Here is a 9,029-nt window from a genome sequence, read left to right as displayed (position 1 = left end):
TTCCGAAAGCAGAAATACCTTACCACACGAAGGCAAACGATTTTCGTCCTATTAGTCTGTCATCCTTTATGCTTAAGACTCTTGAGAGGTTGATAGAAACATATCTTAGAGCAAAAATCCTGGAGCAGCAGCCCTTCACGACCTAGTCGGCTACATAGAGGGTTCTCTCCCTGTCAACGAATGTACAATGGTAGCATTTCTTGACATTGTAGGTGTAAAACTGACATTGTAGATGTAAAACTTAGTTGGAGTTTCTAGGCATCTACTCTACCGTAAGAAAGTTTATTAATAACTTACTTACTAAAAGGTGCATTACGGCAGGCTTGGGATCAGTGGATCTAAAACGATGGGTCAGCAGAGGAACACCTCAAGGAGGTGTACTCTCTCCTCTACTTTGGAATAGAGTCATTAACAATATATTACTGTCTCTAGAAGAAAAAGGTGTAAAAGTGGTTGCGTATGTTGATGACGTGGCAACTGCAGTTAGGGGAAAGTTTCCCAGCACTCTAAGAGATATACTTCAGGAAGTTCTGCGTGCAACAGCAAAGTGTGCTACCGAAATTGGTCTAGGTATAAATCCGTGCAAAACAGAAGTAGGTTTTTTCAGCAGTTGCCTATAGTGGAACCTTTCTCTTTGGGAGGAGAGAATGTTTCATTTACAGAAAGCGCAAAATAGCAAGGTGTTTGGCTGGGCGGGAAATTGAACTTCAAATCCAACATTTTGGAAGGGCAAGAAAGGCAATTCTTGCCCTATACACCTTGCAACAAGGACATTGGCAAAAGTTTTGGGTTTAGACCGCGCGTCATGCATTGGGTATATACTGCAGTTGTCAAACCTATAATGCTATATGGTGTTGTGGTCTAGTGGACGGCACTTCAAAGGTCCACCTACTGCTCAAAACTTAACCGGATCCAAAGGTTGGCTTGTTTGCGCATCACAGCCGCACTTAGGACGACACCATCTGATGAACTGAATTTAATGCTACATCTTATGCCTTTGGACATTGTGGCTAGACAAATTGCTGCGACCACCGCCGTGAAGCTAAGGGAGCTTTCTCTTTGGTAATGTGACGGCTACGGAAACTGTGTTATCTTTGATACAGTATCCGATGTTTCAGGCAATGTGGGTTACACCCTACCGGAGCCGCTTTTTTTTGATAAAAATTACTGTACCACAATTCCTGATAGGACTACGATATCCCTGGTAACAGGAGTTACATGGACTTATATACGGATGTTCCAAACTAGATGACCAGAAGGGCTTTGGGGTGTTTTCGAAAGATCTTGAGCTGATCAAATCGAAAAGGTTACCCGACCAATGCAGTGTGTATCAAATCCCTGGATATCGTATTTCTGAATACAAAAAGCGTCCTCGACTGTCGCAGATCTCTCAACGAGATGGCTGAACAGTTCAAAATTTACCTGTTTTTAAAGCGATCTGGATGGTTCAACGGTAGGAACTAGAAGGCATCTTCCTTCTTCTGTTCCTGTGGTATTACAATGAACGAAAACATCTAAGTGAGTCTGATGGCAGACTGCCACTTAAATCTTAAATCGAGAGCATTTAATTACATTTGCAATTAACTGAACCGAAATTCATACTGACACAGCGACCCGTCGCTACTTTTTTGCTCATTGACCTCAGTACTAGATCTAACAGAATGTGTTCGCATTTTCTTCATCACCTTTTTTTATAATGCGTTTTGAGAATTGTTCGGGCGTAAAGTCGAAGTCTTTTACTGACTTAGGAGGGAACAACCACTGCAGAAAATTTGTTAGGATGTTCTCGCCAGGAATCGAAACCAGGCGCAGTGCGTGCGGACAAGCTAATCTCTGCGCCACGGTGGCTACCGTATATGCTATAGGGTAGAACCTTTTACAATTTCATAAGTTTTAACGATTTCAAATAACAACAGACAAAACATCTATTAAACCCATATTTATGCTTTTAAACTGAGAATGCATGCCTGAAATGTATATAAATATATAGGAAACTGCAACGTTTTCATTCAAAAGTGAAAAAAATGTTATCTAATTGCCGGTACCAATATATATTCATTTACAGGTAGTGGCAGTTGCCCAACAACGAAATATTCACTGCACTATCTGTCAAAATCAGTGCAACTCTGATTTTAAGTATGCCTACTAGTTCGCGCTATTATTCGTGGTTTGACAGATACTGCACTTCGAGAGAAAAAATTGTACTCAGCTGTTTACGGTACACTACCTGGTAATTATGCCCTTGCATATTTTCGGGATTCTCACGACATTTGAAAAGGAAAGGGTTAAAGTTTGTTGGCTACGGAATGACGTTTTCATCTTGGTGCGTGGCTGTTCAGATTTGTCAAGCTGTTCTGTTCTGCCAAGATTTGCTAATAGGATTCACGTACATCCCCGAAAGATAAAGTTGGTGATATTGCCCAATATGAAGTAACTTGGTGTGTTCAAGGGACCCCTCCTAGATGGGTAGAGCTACCGTTCTCACTACGGATAGGGTTCCTGACAAGCAATCGCAATGTCAAGACTTTGACGTCGTGTTGGGCTCTTGACGGACTTACGCATTATAGACGGTTGAGCACCTATTGTGGCACTGCCTGAAATTGCGGGGGTAGATGCAACTCTGATTTTGAGTTGTTTGACAGATAGTGCACTTCGAGAGAAAAAATTGTACTCAGCTGTTTACGGTACACTACCTGGTAATTATGTCGTGGCCGGTATGTTCGATCGTTTTTCACCAGTGAAAACACATGGTTACTTTTTTGAAACACTGTAAAAATCTCAATGATAACATAATACTTTTATAAAGATTTGTTCTTAGTAATGAGAGAATGTTCTACTGAATGAAATCAGTTTTTTGCTTCAAAATCTTATGATGAACAGATAGTGTTTGCTGATATCACCAAACTTTTTTTTCTGGGTGAGTCATGTGGCCAGCTGAATGATAACATAATGATTTTATTAAAATTGTTCCATAAGTAATGGGGGAATGTCCTACTTAATAAAATCATCAAGTTTTTTGCTTCAAAATCTATTATCTAAAAAAGTAATCACGAGAAAATTTCGCGAAAAGCGAACATAGTACAAGCCTCTAGGTGATACATGTACACCTAAAAATTGGCATGACAGTTTGCTGACATCAGCAATATTTTTCTATGAGTTCAGATAAAAATGTATCGACCGGTTTTGACAAGCGCCCTTCCCAGAATATGAACAATTTTTCCTTAAATTCTGTCAATTTAGCGTATTGTATTCAGCTCCCATGTATGTGTTCCATGATTTTTACGTACCTAGTACAACATCTGCCATTTGAGAAGGGGTAAAGATAAGTTAGGTTAGAAAGAGGGTGCAAATATTAATCCGCCCATGCCAATATGGACATACACCTAAACCAGTAATCGGCTTGTTGTGCTCTCTAATTACAATAAAATTCTGCTCGAAAAAGAAAATCTAAGTTAGGAATTCCATGCTACTTACAAAATCCTTAATTGTTTTCCATGCCTAAGTTGGTTCATGTCTGGTATAGTATCCCCACCTAAGTGCCGGTATCTGTTAGACGCGAAAGCCAGGCAATGACAAAGGAAATGCTCTAACGTCTTATCATCTTCCCCGCATATCCTACATATGCTATCACTTGCTGCACCGATTTTACATAAGTGAGCTCGTAGTACTATGTATCCCACCATGATACCAATAGCTATACTGTTCTCCTTCCTACTTCCTTTCAGTAATAGCCTCGTCTTCTCACGATCTGGATCCACACACAGGATTTTCGCCGTCCTACCGACCGTTTCGATGTTCCACAATGTTGCATGCGCATTCGTTGCCCACTCCCTTAACACGGACTGCGTCGACCCGAAAGGCTTCTGGTTAACCAAGTTTATTGAAGGCAGTTCTCTGGCCTTCACCGCCAAATCATCTGCACTTTCATTCCCCCTTACTTCGTTATGGCACCCAAACGATACGGATTTTGCCATTCTCAGAGAAGGTTTTTATCTCCTTCTTACACTGCAAGACTGTTCGTTACCTTACCGTCCTAGTTATTATTGCCCTTATGGCAATTTTACTGTCGGTAAAGATGTTCACACTCGACGTCCTCGCGTTAGCACTACACAACTTCACGCATTCCGTGATCGTCCGGAACTCTGCCTGCAGGGCCGTATTATGGTCAAGCAGTCTAAAACAGTTTTTAGTCCCTGGGTTCTCAATGTAGACCCCCAGGCCCACTCTTTTCTCTATCTTTGATCCATCCTTCAATCCAAATTTCATCAGGATACCTCTTTCCTAGCTCGAGCTGGAATTTTTTAATTTTAATACAGCACCATTCTGAGGTATTTTTCTACCCATTCGTAAAAGCATTTTCTTTAAAGGCCGAATTACCCAGATTAATTTACATTTTAAAATAATTACACCAATTTTCAAAAACTCCATATCTCGGAGACGGGTGAACCGATTGCCACCTTATGGTACCTTCAAAACACAAAATTGGTATAAAATGTTGGGGTCAAATAACCTGAGGGCACGCCCCATCCCAAAACCCAACCGAACGGACTTGTGTACCGTCATATAGGTCAATATGGGTACAAAATGAAAGGTATTTAAGAGTAGAGTACGAATTTGGTATATAGATTTCACTGTTAATTTTCGGGGAGTCCCCTACACCCAAAAAAGCTCCAAGAGGACACTCTCACCGCTTTGGGCAATATACCTATATTGCCCAAAGTAGAATACAAAGAGTAGAGTACAAACTTAGCATTAAAATGTTACCCTAAGTGTAGGGAGCGTACCCCACTTTCAAAAACACCACCCAACAGAACACTTTAACCGCTTTTAGCAATATGGGTATCAAATGAAAGGTATTCAAAAGTAGAATATAAATCTGACACAAAAATTTAGTTTTTGGTGTCTGAGGGCCCTCCCCACACCCAAAACCTTTAACAGGACATATTTACCGATTGAAACAATATGGGTATCAAACGAAAGATATTTGGAAGCTGAGTACAAATCTGATAAAAGAATTTGGTCCATGGTGTCTATGGGGCCTCCCCAATCCCAAAAACCCCCAACATCGGTGTAAATGTCCAACGTCACGAAATGGGTATCGAATGAAAGGACTTTGGGAGTTGACTACGAATCTGGTATACACATTAAGGAGAGAGTCTGGGACCGGCCCAACCACTAATTACCCTTCAATAGGACGTGAAGTTCGATCGGGATAATATGTCAATTAAAAGAAAGGTTTCTAATCTAATGTTGGTATAAGGCTTCAAATATCTGATCAAATTCAAATATATTGTCGTTTGTTTCTTAGCATCGGGGGGACCGACCCTCTCCTCCCAATAAATACAACGACAAACCGTCATGGAGGATGACCGAGAATGTATTGTACTCAAATGAAAGTACGTGTCAGAGGGCAATCCCCTCCCCCTATCCTACCCAAAAACAAAAGGAATTAAAAATAATATATGAAGGCCGATCAGGACAGATATAAAAGGTCTTTGGTAGTAGAATACAATGTTTACCCCAGAATTGAGATGGACACAGAAGGACCTGTTGATCTTTAAGAATGTGATATCACAAGTGGTCGCTTTGAAACATGAATTTGAATGTAGATAACCAGCACAAAAAAACTTAATAAGTTTGAATCTGAACGAGACCCGTAGCCCTGAATAATACTTGAAATAATGGGGCTCAAACAAAATCTTGATCTAGCATTATGCATTATGATAGTACTTCAGGGTCCGCCTCTAAACTCCCTTTTAACCGGTCATGATTGCCTATGGTGATAAATAATAGGTATTTGATAGTAGGAAACTAATTTGATATCCAATTTTTTAGGCCAAATGTTTTTGGGCCGTGTCACCCCATAAACTCCCCCTAAACCAATGGCAACTGCGGCTCAAATAAAAGAAATTTGAGAGTAGAGCACAATGCTGATATTTTATCAGGGCTGCATACCCTTGCAACTGGACATATTTGTGGATTATGGCAAAAAGGGGCTAAAATCAGTATCTGTTTCATGGACATGTGTTTCAGGGACGCCTCACCTCATAAACTTTCCCTACACCACACATATATACCGACTATAGCAAAATGTATCTCAGATGTGGTTTTTGCGAGTGGAGTATGAATCTGATATCCACTTTCGGGGAAAAGAGTTAGGCTACTCCAATCCACCACCAAATCCAAGAGAATGAGGTAGATCTAACATTCAAACTTTAATGGTTGGACCCTCCCCTTATCCTATTTTCACAAATTTAGTTTGTTTATAATAACTTAAATACAGAAATTTGTATCGTTATTTAGGGTAGGATATCTTGGGGGTCGCCCCACCTCCAAAGCCATCCAAATGGAATATAAACCAATAATGATAATTGGGTTTCAAATGAAAGGTATTTGAGACCAGAGCACGAATCTGATATGTGGGGATCCGCCTCACACCCAAAAACACCCCCATACCGGACATATTTACCGACCATAACAATATAAGGCTCCAATGAAAGGTATTTGGGAGAAGAGCATCAATATAATATCCACATTGGTGCGAAATAGCTGAAAGGCCGTACCAGCTCCCCAAAACAGGACTTATTTCCTGACGAGACCCTATAGGACTCAAATAAAATAAGAGAGTGAAAGAAGGAGCAGCGGAGCGAGCCCTGTCTAGCTAGTTGCTTTTATATAAATCGATCTCCTGATTTCTATACCCACCACTGAAGGATGGGGGTATGTTTATTTTGCCATTCCGTTTGCAACACATCGAAATATGCATTTTCGACCCTATAAAGTATATATATTCTTGATCAGCGTAGAAATAAAAAAAAATAGACATATTCAGCTGAAACTTTGCACAGATTCTTTTTTGTCCATAAGCAGGTAAAGTTCGAAGATGGGCTATATCAGACTAAGACCCAATTTAGGATCTTAGGCCCATAAAAACCACATTTATTATCCGATTTTGCTGAAATTTGAGACAGTGAGTTGTGTTAGGCCCTTCGACATCCTTCTTCAATTTGGCTCAGATCAGTCCAGATTTGGATATAGCTGTCATAGACCGATACGCCGATTTAAGGTCTTAGGCCCATAAAACCACATTTATTATCCGATTTTGCTGAAATTTGGGACAGTAAGTTGTGTTAGGCCCTTCGACTTCCTTCTTGAATTTGGCCCAGATATGTCTAGATTTGAATAAAGCTGCCATATAGACCGAAACATGTGAGTAGTGTTAGGCCCTTCGACACCCCTCTTCGATTGGTCCAAATCTGTCCAGATGTGGATATAGCTGCCAATAGACCGGTCTCCCGATTTAAGGTTTTGGACCCATAAAAGACGCTTTTATTGTCCGATGTTGCCGAATTTTGGGACAGTGAGTTAAGTTAAGCCCTTCGATACTCTTCTTCAATTTGACTCAGATCGGTCCAGATTTGGATATAGCTGCCATATTGACCGATCTCTCGATTTAAGGTTTTGGGGCCATAAAAGGCGCATCTATTGTCTGATGTCGACGAAATTAGGGACAGTGAGTTGTGTTAGGCTTTTCGACATTTTTCTGAAACTTAGCCCAAATCGGTCCAGATTTGGATATAGCTGCAATATGGTTCAGATAGGTTTATTTTTACCTATAGCTGCTTAAAAGACCAATATTTTGTTATACACGATTGAACAATGACTTAGTATTTATTTATTTATTTGTTCCAAATCGAAAAATATTTCGATATAACTGCTATGGGGCATAAGGTATGCATGTTTCACCGGCTTTTGACGAAAGGTGGTTTACCCGAGGTGGTGGGTATCCAAAGTTCGGCCCGGCCGAACTTAACGCCTTTTTACTTGTTACTACTCACTTTCTTTTAAAATTTGGGCGATGGGAAATTAACGGTAGTATCGATATTTATTATTAAAAATATCGAATGTTGCGATTATCGATAGTTTGCCAGCTCTACCTCACACCGAAGTGGGCATCAAGACAAATCGATACAATGTTGGATATAAAATGATTGGTAATCTCCTACCAAACTGATGCACAAATTACGGGCCAAGTGGAAGTGGGCCCGGACGGCCACTATTCCAAAATCTTTTTTAAACATAATGGAAAATATAGGGTGATCTATAAACCGGGTTTTTCCTAAATCAGATTTGCAAACTATTTGAGAAATTACCTTTTTTAAAAACCCATTTAAGTTTTTAGATTTTTTAAAAAAATGTTGAACCGGTTTTTTTTTTAATTTTATGTATAAAGCTTAGATGAAGTCATTTTCTAAGACAACATTGAATTAGCACGAAGACAGCATATTACAAAAAACATTTTGCTGAAGAAAATGCGAATGAAATTCTCTGAGAAAACGAAATTTTGAATAAAATCTTCTCTAAGAAAAAAATTTAAAATAAAAAATTTGTTAAGAAATGTCGATAAATATGTTCTAAAGAACAAATTATAATTTAATTTACATTAAGACAAAAATTCAAAAAAAAATTCAATCGATTTATCAAAATCCCAGAAAATGACAATGTTAAAGATACCGATAAGTAAATTGAACTCAAAAAACCTACAAAACTGATTTTCAATAACCGAACTGATCACCCTAGGCAAATCCTTATCTTAAAAGTAAAGCTAAGTTCTTTGACATAGCAATACATTATGTGCATTTTATTTCTTCTTGAAAACAAACGTCAAACGTCTGCAAAACACCCGTTATATTCCACATTGAACAAAGGGGAACTTCTTTCACATCAAAGGTGTTCAATCCGATGCAATGTTTGCCCAGCGATTATGTTTGTACAATCCGAATACAGTATGCATTCCATAAATCAAAATTATCGCCAATATGATTTGTATTAAAAATCTTGCATTTATTTGTATCTGATGTTCTTTTTAACAAATACATACATACACAAATTGTCAGAAATAAAATTATACAACTAATAAAAATAAATACGAAATAAAAAAATTGAGCGTTAGTTTATTTTTAAGTGTTTAAATTTTCATTTAAAATTAAAATAGTCTATGGTAAAAAAAAACAAAAATGTTTACTAAA

This window comes from Stomoxys calcitrans, chromosome 4 (assembly GCF_963082655.1).
Source record: "Stomoxys calcitrans chromosome 4, idStoCalc2.1, whole genome shotgun sequence".
NCBI classification, from domain to species: Eukaryota; Metazoa; Arthropoda; class Insecta; order Diptera; family Muscidae; genus Stomoxys; species Stomoxys calcitrans.
Note: the sequence above shows the minus strand (reverse complement) of the source record.